The sequence below is a fragment of the Petromyzon marinus genome, chromosome 55 (genome assembly GCF_048934315.1).
Source record: "Petromyzon marinus isolate PM22_M1 ecotype Great Lakes invasive population chromosome 55, UKy_Petmar_22M1.pri1.0, whole genome shotgun sequence".
Classification (NCBI taxonomy): domain Eukaryota; kingdom Metazoa; phylum Chordata; class Hyperoartia; order Petromyzontiformes; family Petromyzontidae; genus Petromyzon; species Petromyzon marinus.
In genome coordinates this window covers 6,617,378-6,635,110 of record NC_133721.1, presented here as the reverse complement: position 1 = coordinate 6,635,110, position 17,733 = coordinate 6,617,378, and the positions used below count along the sequence as shown (strand labels likewise).

Genomic DNA, 17,733 nt, shown 5'->3' with positions numbered 1-17,733 from the left:
AAAGTTAGAAATCACATTGGTAAATGTGATTTGTATTTTCTGCTTCAGGGTATTTTTTAAAGGAAAATATTCGATGTTAAGGGAGGAACCAAGGTTGTTCCAAAAATGTGGTACTGCAACAGCAAAGGCTCCGTCACTTCTTGTTCTAGGGGATATTTAAAAGCAATTAGATGAACGCCTTAGATTTCCTGGGTTTGACAATGCGGACAATTGACTAAATGTCCCAGCTCAATACAATGCGACTTTTTTTTTTGTTGGACGTGGTTATTAAGCACGAACGCGAGCGACGATGCGATCTTTGGGTTACGCTGCGTGTCGTTCTGCACATTGGTGGTGTTTCTTGGGCGCCGCGGTGATGAAATGTTAACGCCCTCACTTGCTATGCAGAAGGTTGTGGGATTGGTCCTGACGCCTGCATATTTGGAGTTTGCGGTGCGTGTCTCTCTCTCTCTCTCTCCGTGGTTGCGTGCATTTTTTTTCTGGGACCTCCGCTTTTTCCCTCCACATTTAGAAACAACCTGCATTTACAGTATTTGGCTGCTGTAGATGTCCACGCGATGAGCCACTTCGTTGCGATGAAAAATTAGCGACATAGCTCGGTGAGCCTTACCTGGTAAAATAAAAAAAATAGTGTAATCGTTTAACTGCAAGGCAATGTACACGTTTCATTGCCAACAACAACCACCCACCCATCAACCAAAACCTCGTGGCTTCCAAAAAAGAGCTACATAGCTCAGTGGGCCTTACCTGGTCGAGTAAAAAAGTCGTTTTAGTTTAGTTTCGCTCCACCTGCTTCTTCGGGAACCAAACGATCAACGTGACAGCAACGACGGCGAGTGACGCGTGCGTGGGCCCACGCGCGTCCACGTGCGCCCACGCGCGTCCACGTAGGCCCACGCGGGGCGTCGCCGCTCGTGACGCCGTGCGGGTACCCTTGGCGAATCTCCCAAATCCTCCTCGGTTTAAAATAAAAAAAAACAAAAAAACAAACTCATTATCCTCCCCACCGTTGCAAAGATCCATAAACCGGGGGGAGGGGGGGGGGGCTGATTAATGTATTTATATTGAGCGAGGCGCCCATTAGCTACACAGTGCAAGCTGACATGGTTGGAGCACTCGTAATGATTCACTTTATTATCCTGCCCCAAAAAGAAATTAGATCGGTATTCCCCCCCTCCCCTTTGGCCCAACAAAGTGTAATGAAGTACATTTATTGTGTCCGCGCCCCCAGCGTGTCGGTAATTTGTCGTGCCTTTAACTTTGGTTAACGCCCACCCCCCACCCCCCTTTTACTAGCCTCGTTGTGTCACTGTGACGTGGCGCGCCACAGCAGCATGCACCACGCCCTCCACCGCAGAGGCGTGCCGAGCCGAGTCGAGCCGAGCCGAGCCGAGCCGTGCCGAGCCGTGCCGAGCCATGCCGAGCCGTGCCGAGCCGTGCCGAGCCGTGCCGAGCCGTGCTGAGCCGTGCCGAGCCGTGCTGAGCCGTGCCGAGCCATGCCGAGCCGTGCTGAGCCGTGCCGAGCCGTGCCGAGCGATGGCGAGCCGTGCCGAGCCGTGCCGAGCCGTGCCGAGCCGTGCCGAGCCATGCCGAGCCGTGCCGAGCCGTGCCGAGCCGTGCCGAGCCGTGCCGAGCAGCCGACGTCGCCACGCGACGAATGCGTCGTTAGTGGTCCCGCCTTTGCCTGGCCCTGCTTGGCCCCCCGAGACAGATTTAGATTACATTGCGGAGGCCAGCAGCCGGTGGGAAAACCAAGCCGTGACCGTTGGTGTGGCGCGAATGCGCCACGATGCGACACACACACACACAGCTGTAGGGCGGTACGACTCGTGGTGATGTTGGAGCCACCTTTGTTTCTTCCCTTAGCGTCGTGAATCTTATCTACGGGACCTTCTTTTTTGCCAAGTATCAAAAAGTAGGTGTAGCGTATTGTCCTTTTGCTGACAAATAAAAAAGAAACCGCCAGAAAGTTGCGTTAAGATGTTCAAACATCAAATAGATACCTCCTGCAAGGCACGAAGTCTGTGTTAACCACGCACGGTACTTGTGGCAAAAATATCCCGAAGCAGAAGATTAGTGCTGGATACAGTCACATAATGTGATGTGTAATTTTGTTCCTTACCTCTGTGGTCGATAGTTCAATGTTAATGTGCCATTTTATGGAGAGACCACTACCGTGTTGTATTGGTGTGTTTTTTTTTAAATTCTGCCTTGCCCAATCTTCATAAATCGGACTTACATAATTCTGGCATGTATTATTTATATTATCCATAATACGGATATATTTTTTTTGGGTTAGATCGCATGAACGTAAAAATTGCGTCGTTAAACCCGCCACCACCGACGCAGCCAATTAGTAAGGTTTGTCACGTAAACAGAACAGTGGCCAATTCGTCACTAGGACAGCACACCGATTGTGTTAGAGAGCAAAGCCACAACATTAACAATCTGAGTACGACGTTTTGCCAGTAATTTAGAACTCGCCTCATCAGGCGACAGCCAGATTTGTGGAGAAGTCCACGCGAAAGTCTACGTGTTAAACATATTTAGTTACTGTCTAACCATTTTCCCAATTTTTGCACCCCTATCGTTAGTTTTTGGTTGAAGTATTCTTTGCCGTTGTAACTTCCTAACCCCCCGTGTGCCCCCGTACTGGACATATGTGGGGCGGAGGGTGGGGGGGGGGAGATACACGCTTCGCAGACTCATCGGATTTCTTCTGCAGTCTAAGATGAAGATTCCGATTGTGATTTTTCAGCGCGACGTTCGCATCGAATCGCACAGGCATTGTTTACGCCGCGTTCGCATCTGGCGCGGTCGGAGAGGTGGCCCGAGATGGGAGTTCGACTCCTACATGAGCAGCCCTTTAGCCCATCCACTGCTGGACGAGGCCCTCCCTGGGCAGCTGCCATCGGATAAGAGAGGCATATCCGGGAGTGATTCACAAAAATGTGAACACTTACATGAGACTATCGTTTTCAATGGAAAAAAGAGCGGTTAACAACGCTGCAACATGATAACAAATGTAATACTCTTTGGTTCTATTCGATAAAGTCACGTAGGTGAAAAATAAATCAACAAAAAATCACGACGTTTCGGCCACAACACAAGTGGCCTTCATCAGGTGAAGGGACCCAACTGTCCAGAGGACAGCGTTGGAGTGAAGAAAGCCAAGCGCAAGTCGACTCCTTTAAGCTCGTGGTCGCGGCATGTAATGTGAATAGCTTCACAAAGTCAAAGAGTCTCCACGTATTCTCCATCGTTGTCAACGCGTTGCCTGGAATCTTCTCCAGGAGGTCTCCAGAGCCTGGAGGCAGCAGCACATTTATTGCGGCGTTGTTGAAAATTCTCCGGAGTGGTAAAAAATTTCTTTTTGAAGCACTCTGTATGTATTTTGATTTAAAGCTTTCGTGACTGCAGGGATTCATATTCTTGGTTCTTTCGGTAAAGTCACGTAGAAGGGAAACAATAGAATAATAAATAAAAATGTTGTTTTATATTTGTATTATTGGATTGGTTGGATGCGGTGGTATTATTTTAATACTGTGGTTCTTTCGGTAAAGTCACGTGACTTTACCGAAAGAACCAAAAAGTATTGATCCTTGCAGTCACGAAAACTTCAAATCCAGTATTATTTTAATTATTATAATGGGAATAAAAATGTTGTTTTATATTTTTATTATTTTATTGTTTCCCTTCTACGTGACTTTACCGAAAGAACCAAGAATATACTCTGTGTATATGTTAATAATTTAACTATAAACTAAGTGGAATGAAACAAAATTAAATCAGCGAGTCTAAAATGACTCCCGAAATGTGTGAAACGTTGAGAATTGCGGCATTCGAAATGCGAAAGAGAGAGAGAAAGTAACGCGAATTAATTTTGACGCTAATGCGGCGAAATGTAATTCATTACTTAATTGGCGCATTCACGCTGTTTCTGAATTCACTCCGTCCATTCTCATCGCTTTAGAGTGCCGGCTCAAGTCCGCTCCCAAGCCGGATGCCTGCAACATTTTAATGTTTCCGTGCGGACAAAAGGGATGACTCATCGTCCGCGACGCTCCTCCAAAACGTCGCGCGTGTCCCCCTCGATCGCCACGTTTCGATCGCCACGCACGGCGTCACGCACGTGACGTCGTCGAGCGCGATGACGTCACAGCACCGTATTTATTATTATTTTAATACTCTGGTTCTTTCGGTAAAGTCACGTGACTTTACCGAAGGAACCAAAAAGTATGGGTCCTTTGCAGTCACGAAAACTTCAAATCTGGTATTATTTAAATTATGATTATAATGGGAACAATTATTTAATTGTTATAATTCAATAGTAATTATTTTCATTTCCCCATTGGGCACGTCTTGTGGAGAAAAAAAATGAATTTGGCCGGTTTTTCTTTATGGGCAAAGTCTCTCCCCCGGAGAAACGATGACAACAGAAATAAACACAATCTGCGTTCGTGCGCTGACCACCGAGCCGCCGCATCCAACCAATCCAATTTAAATCTACGTCAAAACAGGCAATCGTATTGACAATTGAATAAATTGCTGAGTAGGCTTTGGGCAGGAGACAGCACGAGAAGGGATAATTTACCGTTGGACGAGACTGGTCACGGAATGGCAGACAAAGGAGTGGACCCGTCCCAGAGGATCGGTTCACGTATGTATGTTGAACTTTTTTCGCACCGTATGTAGCCAACCGTGCAAATCTGCGGGTTTCTGTGGGTGTCTCTGTGGGTCTCTGTGGGTCTGGGTGTCTGTTTATTTATGTTGAACTTCTTTCGCACCGTACGTAGCCAACAGTGCTAATCTGTGGGTCTCTCTGGATGTCTATGGATGTCTCTGTGGGTCTCCATGGGTCTGGGCGTCTGTGTGTGCCTGTGCGTGTATGCATGTTGAACTTATTTCACACCGTACGTAGCCATTCCTGCTAATCGGAGGTTCGCGCGCCTGGAGTGAGATGAATGTCAGCAGCGTTGGGCCGCGAGAGATCGTGACGGCGTGGGGAGGCCTTCCTCCAGCAGTGGATAGAGCCATGGCTGGGCCATGCCGATGGCGAAATCCGAATCCTTCGCGAGCGGCGTGCGCATTTTTTGCCAAGCGGTGTTCTGTTCGTTTAACAAAAGCCACGTTCAGGTGGGGAGCGACAACGCCACTGGAGACCACGCGTACGTGTGCGTCAGCGTCTTTAATTTTCAAACGGGAGAATGTAAGGAAATTGAAATCGGCTCCGTGGATATTGCACACAAAACCCCGAGCCTCTAAACATATTCCACCACCACCCCCACCCACCCCCTCTCTCTCTCTATATCGTGTGGCGCGCCATCGCACGCCGGGGGTTATTTGTCAACGCGGCGAAATTTTAAGCGCCGCCCGCACAATGCTCTTTATTAGCACACCGCTCGGTTCCAGCGGCGTCCAGCGGCGTCCAGTGGCGTCCGCCTCGTCGCCCGCGACGCTTTCCCTGGCGCCGCGCCACGTGGCCCCCGCGACAGGCGGCTTCGCACGCAGTCGCCTTTCGCGACCAATTTTATTCATAACGAAGGGGTTTTTTTGTTTTGCGGTTGGATTACGTAAGAATAAATGTTGCGTCGTAAACCCTCCACCACCCGACACAGCCGGAAAAGGTTTGTCCCGTGAACAACGCGACGATTAGTTTGCTACTTCGGCCCACCGGTGTGTTGGAGAGTAATTCCACGACAATTGTAAATGGGCTGAAGTAGTAAACTAATTGGCGCGTTGTTTACGTGATAAACCCCTTAACCGGCTGTGTCGGGTGGTGGAGGGTTACGACACATGTATACTTATGCAATCCAACCGCAAAAAAAACCTCGACGACATCGGGAGTTTCGTAAGGTTGCAGTATCTCGCCTGTTGCTGCGTGAGTTTTTTAAAAAAAGTTTTTTTTAATATATATAAAGGTCACAGATGTCACAGTGTCCCCTGGAGCGGTCCCCGTTCGTTGGACTGAACCCTGCGTTACGTGTCGGCAGGGCAGCGGTCGGCCTCGCTCTAAACCAGCGTACTTCACGCATTTTCAGAGAGGCACTTTCGCCGATAAGACACCAGTGGGGGCCTCCACGGTGGCGAGATGTTAACTACCTCGCCAGGGATACAGGAGGTCGTGGGTTCCATTCCGACCCTGATGCCTGCTGCTGTATATTTGGTGTTCGCGGTGTCTCTCGCTCCCCCGTGGTCGCGTGGATTTTTCCCTCTGGGTCCTCCACGTTAAGAATCAACATCACGCGTCTAGAGTACACTTTGGCTGCTATGATAAGCCACTTTCTCTGCGATATCATTTGTGATGGCCAGGTCGCTACTGAATAAAAAAGAGCTGTTATAGCCCAGTAGGGCTCTTATCTGGTAAAATTAAATTCCAGATGTACGCGATACAAACATGCATTTTAAAAAAAGAAATGCTCGCTCGTATTTTTTTTGCCCCGATTTCATTGCCGCGCCGAGGGACGCGGGTGTCCGTGCAAACGAGGCGCCCGGCCCTTCATGGAATCACCCCGGTTGAACACTTTTAATAACGTGAAATTAATTTGCATAAAATCAGTCACTCGGCCACATTTAACGGAGGAGCTACAGTGAGGGAAAAAAGTATTTGATTTCCTGCTGATTTTGTACGTTTGCCCACTGACAAAGAAATGATCAGTCTATAATTTGAATGGTAGGTTTATTTGAACAGTGAGAGACAGAATAACAACAACAAAATCCAGAAAAACGCATGTTAAAAATGTTATAAATTGATTTGCATTTTAATGAGGGAAACAAGTATTTGACCCCTCTGCAAAACATGACTTAGTGCTTGGTGGCAATACCCTTGTTGGCAATCAGAGAAGTCAGACGTTTCTTGTAGTTGGCCACCAGGTTTGCACACATCTCAAGAGGGATTTTGTCCCACTCTTCTTTGCAAATCTTCTCCAAGTCATTAAGGTTTCAAGGCTGACGTTTGGCAACTCGAACCTTCAGCTCCTTCCACAGATTTTCTATGGGATTAAGGTCTGGAGACTGGCTGGCCACTCCAGGACCTTAACGTGCTTCTTCTTGAGCCACTCCTTTGTTGCCTTGGCCGTGTGTTTTGGGTCATTCTCATGCTGGAATACCTATCCACGACCCATTTTCAATGACCTGGCTGAGGGAAGGAGGTTCTCACCCAAGATTTGACGGTACATGGCCCCATCCATCGTCCCTTTGATGCGGTGAAGTTGTCATGTCCCCTTAGCAGAAAAATACCCCCAAAGCATAATGTTTCCACCTCCATGTTTGACGGTGGAGATGGTGTTCTTGGGGTCATAGGCAGCATTCCTCCTCCTTCAAACACGGCGAGTTGAGTTGATGCCAAAGAGCTCCATTTTGGTCTCATATGACCACAACACTTTCACCCAGTTGTCCTCTGAATCATTCAGATGTTCATTGGCAAACTTCAGACGGGCATGTATATGTGCTTTCTTGAGCAGGGGGACCTTGCGGGCGCTGCAGGATTTCAGTCCTTCACGGCGTAGTGTGTTACCAATTGTTTTTTTTGTGACTATGGTCCCAGCTGCCTTGAGATCATTGACAAGATCCTCCCGTGTAGTTCTGGGCTGATTCGTCACCGTTCTCATTATCATTGCAACTCCACGAGGTGAGATCTTGCATGGAGCCCAGAGGCCGAGGGAGATTGACAGTTCTACTATTAAAATTATAGACTGATCATTTCTTTGTCAGTGGGCAAACGTACAAAATCAGCAGGGGATCAAATACTTTTTTCCCTCACTGTATATATATTTTAAAAAGCCTCGCTAAAAATCTGGCATTCGTCTCCCGCCCGTTGAAGAGGCGATCATTTACCCCCCCCCCCCCTCCCACGCGTGGTGGCTTCCTCCGGCCAGAGGAGTCATAAAATAAAAATCATAAGTGAACGCCGCGCATCCTTTTAATTAAATTTTGCTGCGAAATCTGCATCGCCGTGATCACGAGCAGCTTGCAGTAGCAGCCAACCCTGATGGGGGACGGTGGGGGCGACGGGGGGGGGGGGGGCTGGTGGGAGGGGGGCGAGGTACAAACACGCTCACTATGTGGGGGGTCTGGAAGTCAATTGCGAAACAAACGTAGCGATTTCAGATGCGCTTCCGCGGCCGTCTGGAACGCTCTCCCTTCCGACGTTATAGATGCCACTGTGAGCTCTGCACTTTTAAATCGTCTAGATTGAAAACTAATTTCTTTAGAACTGCTTTTTTTGTGTTCAGTTGCTCTTGTCCTTCCCACCACGCGCCTCCTATTAGCACAGTTGGCTAGGTACGGTGCGAAAGAAGTTGAACAGTTTCTAAAGTTGGGACTCTCCCGCACTCTCCTCTTTATCGCGATGACCCCACAGCCGACGCTGCTGATCATCCCAAGTTCCCATCTGAGTTGCCGCCACCTGCGATTGTAGCGAGTCTCGGCCCAGCCAGCAACGACCACGTGCGCGCGTAAACGAGGATGATCGTGACGGCGCGATCCGCTGTTTGTCTTCGGTGCGCTCTGCATCTGGCCTCCCCCTGCACCGCTGCCGTGTAAACACGGCAGCGTCTGTGGCGTCTCGTCGCTTTCAGTCGCGCAAATGTTTGCCTGTTTACACGTTTACATGTTTGCCTGTTTACACGTTTACATGGTTGCCTGTTTACATGTTTACATGTTTGCCTGTTTACACGTTTACATGTTTGCCTGTTTACACGTTTACATGGTTGCCTGTTTACATGTTTACATGTTTGCCTGTTTACACGTTTACATGTTTGCCTGTTTACATGTTTACATGTTTGCATGGTTGCATGTTTACATGTTTACATGTTTGCCTGTTTACATGTTTACATGTTTGCCTGTTTACATGTTTACATGGTTGCCTGTTTACATGTTTACATGTTTGCCTGTTTACATGTTTACATGTTTGCCTGTTTACATCTTTGCATGGTTGCATGTTTGCCTGTTTACATGTTTACATGTTTGCCTGTTTACATGTTTGCCTGTTTACATGTTTACATGTTTACATGTTTGCCTGTTTACATGTTTGCCTGTTTACATGTTTACATGTTTGCCTGTTTACATGTTTACATGTTTGCCTGTTTACATGTTTGCATGTTTGCCTGTTTACACGTTTACATGTTTGCCTGTTTACATGTTTACATGTTTGCATGTTTACATGTTTGCCTGTTTACATGTTTACATGTTTGCCTGTTTACATGTTTGCCTGTTTACATGTTTACATGTTTGCCTGTTTACATGTTTGCCTGTTTACATGTTTACATGTTTGCCTGTTTACATGTTTGCCTGTTTACATGTTTACATGTTTGCCTGTTTACATGTTTACATGTTTGCCTGTTTACATGTTTACATGTTTGCATGGTTGCATGTTTGCGTGTTTACATGTTTGCATGTTTACATGTTTACATGTTTGCCTGTTTACATGTTTGCCTGTTTACATGTTTACATGTTTACCTGTTTACATGTTTACATGTTTGCCTGTTTACATGTTTGCATGTTTGCCTGTTTACATGTTTACATGTTTACATGTTTGCCTGTTTACATGTTTACATGTTTGCCTGTTTACATGTTTACATGTTTGCCTGTTTACACGTTTACATGTTTGCCTGTTTACACGTTTACATGGTTGCCTGTTTACATGTTTACATGTTTGCCTGTTTACACGTTTACATGTTTGCCTGTTTACATGTTTACATGTTTGCATGGTTGCATGTTTACATGTTTACATGTTTGCCTGTTTACATGTTTACATGTTTGCCTGTTTACATGTTTACATGGTTGCCTGTTTACATGTTTACATGTTTGCCTGTTTACATGTTTACATGTTTGCCTGTTTACATCTTTGCATGGTTGCATGTTTGCCTGTTTACATGTTTACATGTTTGCCTGTTTACATGTTTGCCTGTTTACATGTTTACATGTTTACATGTTTGCCTGTTTACATGTTTGCCTGTTTACATGTTTACATGTTTGCCTGTTTACATGTTTACATGTTTGCCTGTTTACATGTTTGCATGTTTGCCTGTTTACACGTTTACATGTTTGCCTGTTTACATGTTTACATGTTTGCATGTTTACATGTTTGCCTGTTTACATGTTTACATGTTTGCCTGTTTACATGTTTGCCTGTTTACATGTTTACATGTTTGCCTGTTTACATGTTTGCCTGTTTACATGTTTACATATTTGCCTGTTTACATGTTTGCCTGTTTACATGTTTACATGTTTGCCTGTTTACATGTTTACATGTTTGCCTGTTTACATGTTTACATGTTTGCATGGTTGCATGTTTGCGTGTTTACATGTTTGCATGTTTACATGTTTACATGTTTGCCTGTTTACATGTTTGCCTGTTTACATGTTTACATGTTTACCTGTTTACATGTTTACATGTTTGCCTGTTTACATGTTTGCATGTTTGCCTGTTTACATGTTTACATGTTTACATGTTTGCCTGTTTACATGTTTACATGTTTGCCTGTTTACATGTTTACATGTTTGCCTGTTTACATGTTTACATGTTTGCCTGTTTACATGTTTACATGTTTGCATGGTTGCATGTTTGCGTGTTTGCGTCGCATCCCCATCCCCTCTGACAACGGCGCACGGCTCCTCCCTACCCTGAACTTCTTTTCGCACCACCGTTGCGTGGCGAACCGCGCTAGTCGGAGGTGCGGAATGTCGGGCAAAGAAACTAACACACAACAACGACGACGACGACAACGACGACGACGACACCACGCGCTTCGTGCATCACGGAACTAAGCGTTGCCAGCAGGACGCGCTTCAGATCGCCGGACCGTCGCTGCGAGATTTTGGGGGGAGAGAATCAAAACGATCGTAACAACAACAACAACGCCTTTTTGAGTTGACTCATGACAACAATAACAAATATTGATGGTTTAGACTTGTAAAGCGCATTTCACCTGGATGGCACAACATTTCTGTACTGAGATAACAACACGGATAGATCTTCTTTGGTTCTTTCGGTAAAGTCACGTAGAATGAGAATAAAATAATAAATTGATAAAATAAAATAACACGTGTAGCAACACGTGTTGCTAAAGTTGAGGGGGCTTTGTTTCTTCTCACACAGCTTAAAGGTGGCTTTTTCACTCCAGCGCTGTCCTAAAGACAGTCTCGTCCCTTCACCTGATGAAGGCCGCTTGTGTTGTGGCCGAAACGTCGTGAGAATAATATTGTGTTATTTTATTTTATCAATTTATTATTTTATTCTCATTCTACGTGACTTTACCGAAAGAACCAAAGAAGATGAATCCTTGCAGTCACGAAAGCTTTAAATCGAAATTTAACACGGATAGAATTTATAGAGACGGAATGAAATATAGAGAGAGCTGACGACATTGCGCGGGATTGCGATAAGAACAACCCACAAAGTAAAATACAAAACCCATGGGTTTTATGTATATATACATTATAAATGAAGGCAGTGAAGAGGCATTTGGGAAACTATGAAACTATTAATAGTTTCCCAAACGCAACTATTTTTTCTTAACAGGTAAGGCCCGCTGGACTATATAGCTCGCTTTTAAAAAGCGACCTGCTTTTCAAAAATGACAGCTCAGCGAAGTGGCTTATCATCACGTGGAAATGATCAGCAGCAGCCAATTAGTCTACACGCATGATGTTGCTCATGAATGTGGAGGGAAAAACCGGAGGACCCGGAGAAAAATCCACGCGAGCACGTGGAGAGAGACACCGCAAACTCAAAATATACAGCAGCAGCAGGCGTCAGGGTCGGGATCAAACCCATGTTTTCACCAGACGACGTAGTCAACATCTCCTAGCCGCAGTGGCGTGTGAAACAGACGGTGGCGTCTTAAGGCGCGATGTCCATCGGTCCAGGGCCCTTCGGAGCGTTCTGCAACGTGCATCTGGGGGTGAAAGTTTAAATCCACAGCAGCTTAGGGGCAAGCAAGCAGCCGGAATCACAAGAGGGCAGGACTCTCGCCGCAATGGAGTGATGGAGAAGATTGCAAATAATGTTCTATTTGTGGGGGGAGCGCCATCACTGTGGGCCTTGTAGAAAGGGGGCTGAATTGCATAGCGGAGGATGCGAGTTGGGGGGGGTGCATGGGGAGGGGGTGCATGGGGGGGGGGTGGTGTAACTCAGCCGCTCTCTCTTCCCTCGCGACGTGGCAACGCGCGACCGAGATGCCACCGTGCCGTGTTTATTGTCCCTGCCTGCGGCGGGCGGTTGGCGATGGCACGCGGACACCGCAAGCGAGCGGCACAGTCGTGTCATAGCGAGAGGTTAATTGTCACGTTCAGGACGGACTCCGTGCCGATGGGGCGTCTGGTCGTGTGGTGGGAGTGAGTCCTCGGTGTTCAGGATAGATTACGTGTGGATGGGGCGTCTGGTCGTGTGGTGGGAGTGAGTTCTGTGTTCAGGATAGATTACGTGCGGATGGGGCGTCTGGTCGTGTGGTGGGAGTGAGTCCTCTGTGTTCAGGATAGATTACGTGTGGATGGGGCGTCTGTTCGTGTGGTGGGAGTGAGTCCTCTGTGTTCAGGATAGATTACGTGCGGATGGGGCGTCTGGTCGTGTGGTGGGAGTGAGTCCTCTGTGTACAGGATAGATTACGTGTGGATGGGGCGTCTGTTCGTGTGGTGGGAGTGAGTCCTGTGTTCAGGATAGATTACGTGTGGATGGGGCGTCTGGTCGTGTGGTGGGAGTGAGTCCTCTGTGTTCAGGATAGATTACGTGTGGATGGGGCGTCTGGTCGTGTGGTGGGAGTGAGTCCTCTGTGTTCAGGATAGATTACGTGTGGATGGGGCGTCTGTTCGTGTGGTGGGAGTGAGTCCTCTGTGTTCAGGATAGAATACGTGCGGATGGGGCGTCTGGTCGTGTGGTGGGAGTGAGTCCTCTGTGTACAGGATAGATTACGTGTGGATGGGGCGTCTGTTCGTGTGGTGGGAGTGAGTCCTCTGTGTTCCGGATAGATTACGTGCCGATGGGGCGTCTGGTCGTGTGGTGGGAGTGAGTCCTGTGTTCAGGATAGAATACGTGCGAATGGGGCGTCTGTTCGTGTGGTGGGAGTGAGTCCTCTGTGTTCAGGATAGAATACGTGCGAATGGGGCGTCTGTTCGTGTGGTGGGAGTGAGTCCTCTGTGTTCAGGATAGATTACGTGCCGATGGGGCGTCTGGTCGTGTGGTGGGAGTGAGTCCTCTGTGTTCAGGATAGATTACGTGTGGATGGGGCGTCTGGTCGTGTGGTGGGAGTGAGTCCTCTGTGTTCAGGATAGATTACGTGTGGATGGGGCGTCTGTTCGTGTGGTGGGAGTGAGTCCTCTGTGTTCAGGATAGAATACGTGCGGATGGGGCGTCTGGTCGTGTGGTGGGAGTGAGTCCTCTGTGTTCAGGATAGATTACGTGTGGATGGGGCGTCTGGTCGTGTGGTGGGAGTGAGTCCTCTGTGTTCAGGATAGATTACGTGTGGATGGGGCGTCTGGTCGTGTGGTGGGAGTGAGTCCTCTGTGTTCAGGATAGATTACGTGTGGATGGGGCGTCTGTTCGTGTGGTGGGAGTGAGTCCTCTGTGTTCAGGATAGAATACGTGCGGATGGGGCGTCTGGTCGTGTGGTGGGAGTGAGTCCTCTGTGTTCAGGATAGATTACGTGTGGATGGGGCGTCTGTTCGTGTGGTGGGAGTGAGTCCTCTGTGTTCAGGATAGAATACGTGCGAATGCGGCGTCTGTTCGTGTGGTGGGAGTGAGTCCTCTGTGTTCAGGATAGATTACGTGCCGATGGGGCGTCTGGTCGTGTGGTGGGAGTGAGTCCTGTGTTCAGGATAGATTACGTGTGGATGGGGCGTCTGGTCGTGTGGTGGGAGTGAGTCCTCTGTGTTCAGGATAGATTACGTGTGGATGGGGCGTCTGTTCGTGTGGTGGGAGTGAGTCCTCTGTGTTAAGGATAGAATACGTGCGGATGGGGCGTCTGGTCGTGTGGTGGGAGTGAGTCCTCTGTGTTCAGGATAGATTACGTGCGGATGGGGCGTCTGGTCGTGTGGTGGGAATGAGTCCTGTGTTCAGGATAGATTACGTGCCGATGGGGCGTCTGGTCGTGTGGTGGGAATGAGTCCTCTGTGTTCAGGATAGATTACGTGTGGATTGGGCGTCTGGTCGTGTGGTGGGAATGAGTCCTGTGTTCAGGATAGATTACGTGCCGATGGGGCGTCTGGTCGTGTGGTGGGAATGAGTCCTGTGTTCAGGATAGATTACGTGTGCATGGGCGCCTGTTCGTGTGGTGTCCGCGCACCAGTTGGACGATGTTTTCTTTTGTTCCCCGTGCCCTGCGCGCCCTCGGCGTCTCTCCGCACGAGCGCTAATCGGGAGATATTTGACGGCGTGGTATTGCACGGGAGGAAAAGGCGGGTTGTCACCGTCGTCATAATCGTTTATCAAAGTGTTGCTTTTTGTTGTTGTTGTTGTAATTAATGCTTTCCAGCTAAGGTTGGTTCGCGATTATCCGTGATCTTTGTCGGTCCATCTTAACTAAAACTCAACTATTATTTTATATTAGCAGGTAAGGCCCACTGAGCTACAGTGAGGGAAAACAGTATTTGATCCCCTGCTGATTTTCTACGTTTGGCCACTGACAAAGAAATGATCAGTCTATAATTTTAACAGTGAGAGACAGAATAACATCGTGAGTTTTTATTTTTTTATTTTTACGTGACTTTACCGAATAGAACCAAAGAGTACAGAATAACAACAACAAAAATCCAGAAAAACGTATGTCAAAAATGTTATAAATTGATTTGCATTTTAATGAGGGAAATAAGTATATGACCCCCTCTCAATCAGAAAGATTTCTGGCTCCCAGGTGTCTTTTATACAGGTAACAAGCTGAGATTAGGAGCACTCCCTTTGAGAGTGTGCTCCTAATCACCTGTCCACAGAAGCAATCAATCAGATTCCAAACTCTCCGCCATGGCCAAGACCAAAGAGCTCTCCAAGGATGTCAGGGACAAGATTGTAGACCTACACAAGGCCGGAATGGGCTACAAGACCATTGCCAAGTAGCTTGGTGAGAAGGTTACAACAGTTGGTGCGATTATTTGCAAATGGAAGAAACACAAAAGAACTGTCAATCTCCCTCACCCTGAGGCTCCATGCAAGATCGCACCTCGTGGAGTTGCAATGATCATGAGAACGGTGAGGAATCAACCCAGAACTACACGGGAGGATCTTGTCAATGATCTCAAGGCAGCTGGGACCATAGTCACCAAGAAAACAATTGGTAACACACTACGCCGTGCAGGACTGAAATCCTGCAGCGCCCGCAAGGTCCTGCTCAAGAAAGCACATATACATGCCCGTCTGAAGTTTGCCAATGAACATCTGAATGATTCAGAGGACAACTAGGTGAAAATGTTGTGGTCATATGAGACCAAAATTGAGCTCTTTGGCATCAACTCAACTCGCCGTGTTTGGAGGAGGAATGCTGCCTATGACCCCAAGAACACCATCCCCACCGTCAAACATGGAGGTGGAAACATTATGCTTTGAGGGTGTTTTTCTGCGAAGGGGAGAGGACAACTTCACCGCATCAAAGGGACAATGGACGGGGCCATGCACCGTCAAATCTTGCGTGAAAACCTCCTTCCCTCAGCCAGGGCATTGAAAATGGGTCGTGGATGGGTATTCCAGCATGACAATGACCCAAAACACCCGGTCAAGGCAACAAGTGAGTGGCTCAAGAAGAAGAACATTAAGGTCCTGGTGTGGCCTAGCCAGTCTCCAGACCTTAATCCCATATAAAAAATCTGGAGGGAGCTGAAGGTTCGAGTTGCCAAACGTCAGCCTCGAGTGGGACAAAATCCCTCCTGAGATGTGTGCAAACCTGGTGGCCAACTACAAGAAACGTCTGACCTCTGTGATTGCCAACAAGGGTTTTGCCACCAAGTACTAAGTCATGTTTTGCAGAGGGGTCAAATACTTATTTCCCTCATTAAAATGCAAATCAATTTATAACATTTTTGACATGCGTTTTTCTGGATTTTGCTGTTGTTATTCTGTCTCTCACTGTTCAAATAAACCCACCATTAAAATTATAGACTGATAATTTCTTTGTCAGTGGGCAAACGTACAAAATCAGTAGGGGATCAAATATTTTTTTTCCCTCACTGTACGTGGCTCTTTTTCAGAGGCGACCTGGCCACGACCGATCCCTTGACGAAGTGGCTCATCACGTGGACATTTATAGCAGCAAACTATTCTAAACACATTTTGATTCTAAATGTGGAGCAAAAAACCGGAGAAAATGTCAATCGACAACGACATGCAAACTCTAAACAAATACCGGCGTCAGGGTCCGGCTCGAACCCACGACTGCCTACATACCTCGCGAGGGAGTTAATATCTCGCTACCACCCCGACTGTCCTCATGTCCATCACGTCTTCCCGTGTTAGGCGGGGTGATGATGACTCTCGCAAAGACGAGACAATCTGAACTAAGCGCTCGCGTCATGTCGCGTCGTTCTTTTGCACTTTTGCCTCTTGATAAAACCGGCGCAATGATTCACGGGGCTTGTCCTCCAGTTTCCAGAGAGGCACCGAGCCTTGACAGCTGCGTCGCAGGCCTCCACGACGCTCCGACACCACCGCGCGTTGGAACGCATTGCGTAATCCACGCGTGCATCATGTCAACTTATTTTTTTGTTTGTTTTACGTGTCAGAAAAATAAGGAACAAAAAAAACCGTTTCGTTTATTATCCTGAAACATGTTCCTATTAAAAAAAAAACGGCGAGCTGCAAAGGCTCGGAGGAGATTGCGACCCACTCCTCCAAAGTGTCCCGCCGCAAATGAGTCACGACACCTCGCTGATCTCGTCAAGGAACATGAACCATCGTCACGCGAACCTCCGGTCATCATCGCAGCGGCTTCGAACAGAGGCGACGGTCACCGCATCGCGCGCTTTCAGGTGCGCTTCCGCGGCCGTCTGGAACGCTCTCCCTTCCGATATTATGAAGCCGCTGGGAGCTATGCGCTTTGAAATCTAGACTGAAAGCTCATTTATTTAGAACTGCTTTTTTTAGTTCAGTTTGTTTGCAAATTTCCCCCGCACCTCCGAATAGCACGGTTTGGCTACGTACGGTGCGAAAGAGGCTTAGCATACATACGTAGACACGCACACGCATACGTACACACGCACACGTACACACGCACACGCATACGTACACACGCACACGTACACACGCACAAGCATACGTACACACGCATACGTACACACGCACACGCATACGTACGTAAGCACACGCACACGTACACACGCATACGTACACACGCACACGCATACGTACGTAAGCACACGCACACGTACACACGCACACGTACACGCAACCTCAAATTAAACACTCCAGCACGCGTCTCGTTGCCGCCCACGAGCCCCGCGTGGCGAGAGGCGCGCGCGGACGAGCACAGTTAAATAAACGGGCTGATAAATAATTAATAATAAACAATGAAGGTGTTGCAAGCAGAAGAAGAAGAAGACCCTTGCAATTTACGTCCATTTACGCCGCTTGTCAGGACTGGGCAGGGGTGGGTGGGGGGGGTTGTAACCCATTAAATTTGCAAAAACGCTCAATAATTAATTCGCTGACATCACGTTGATGGGTAGGAGCGTCTCTCCGTTCGGACGGAGCCTCGCTCTGTTTCCTCAACGATGTCATCACTCGGGGATACTCCCCTAGGGGAATTCATGATT

General features: G+C 47.8%; 1 protein-coding gene across 1 annotated transcript in view; it reads left to right on the top strand.

The window, feature by feature from the left end:
* LOC116954451 (schwannomin-interacting protein 1-like) overlaps window positions 1-17,733 on the top strand; it is a 310,676-nt gene that overhangs the window by 198,877 nt on the left and 94,066 nt on the right. The gene's annotated exons all lie outside the window — the stretch shown is intronic.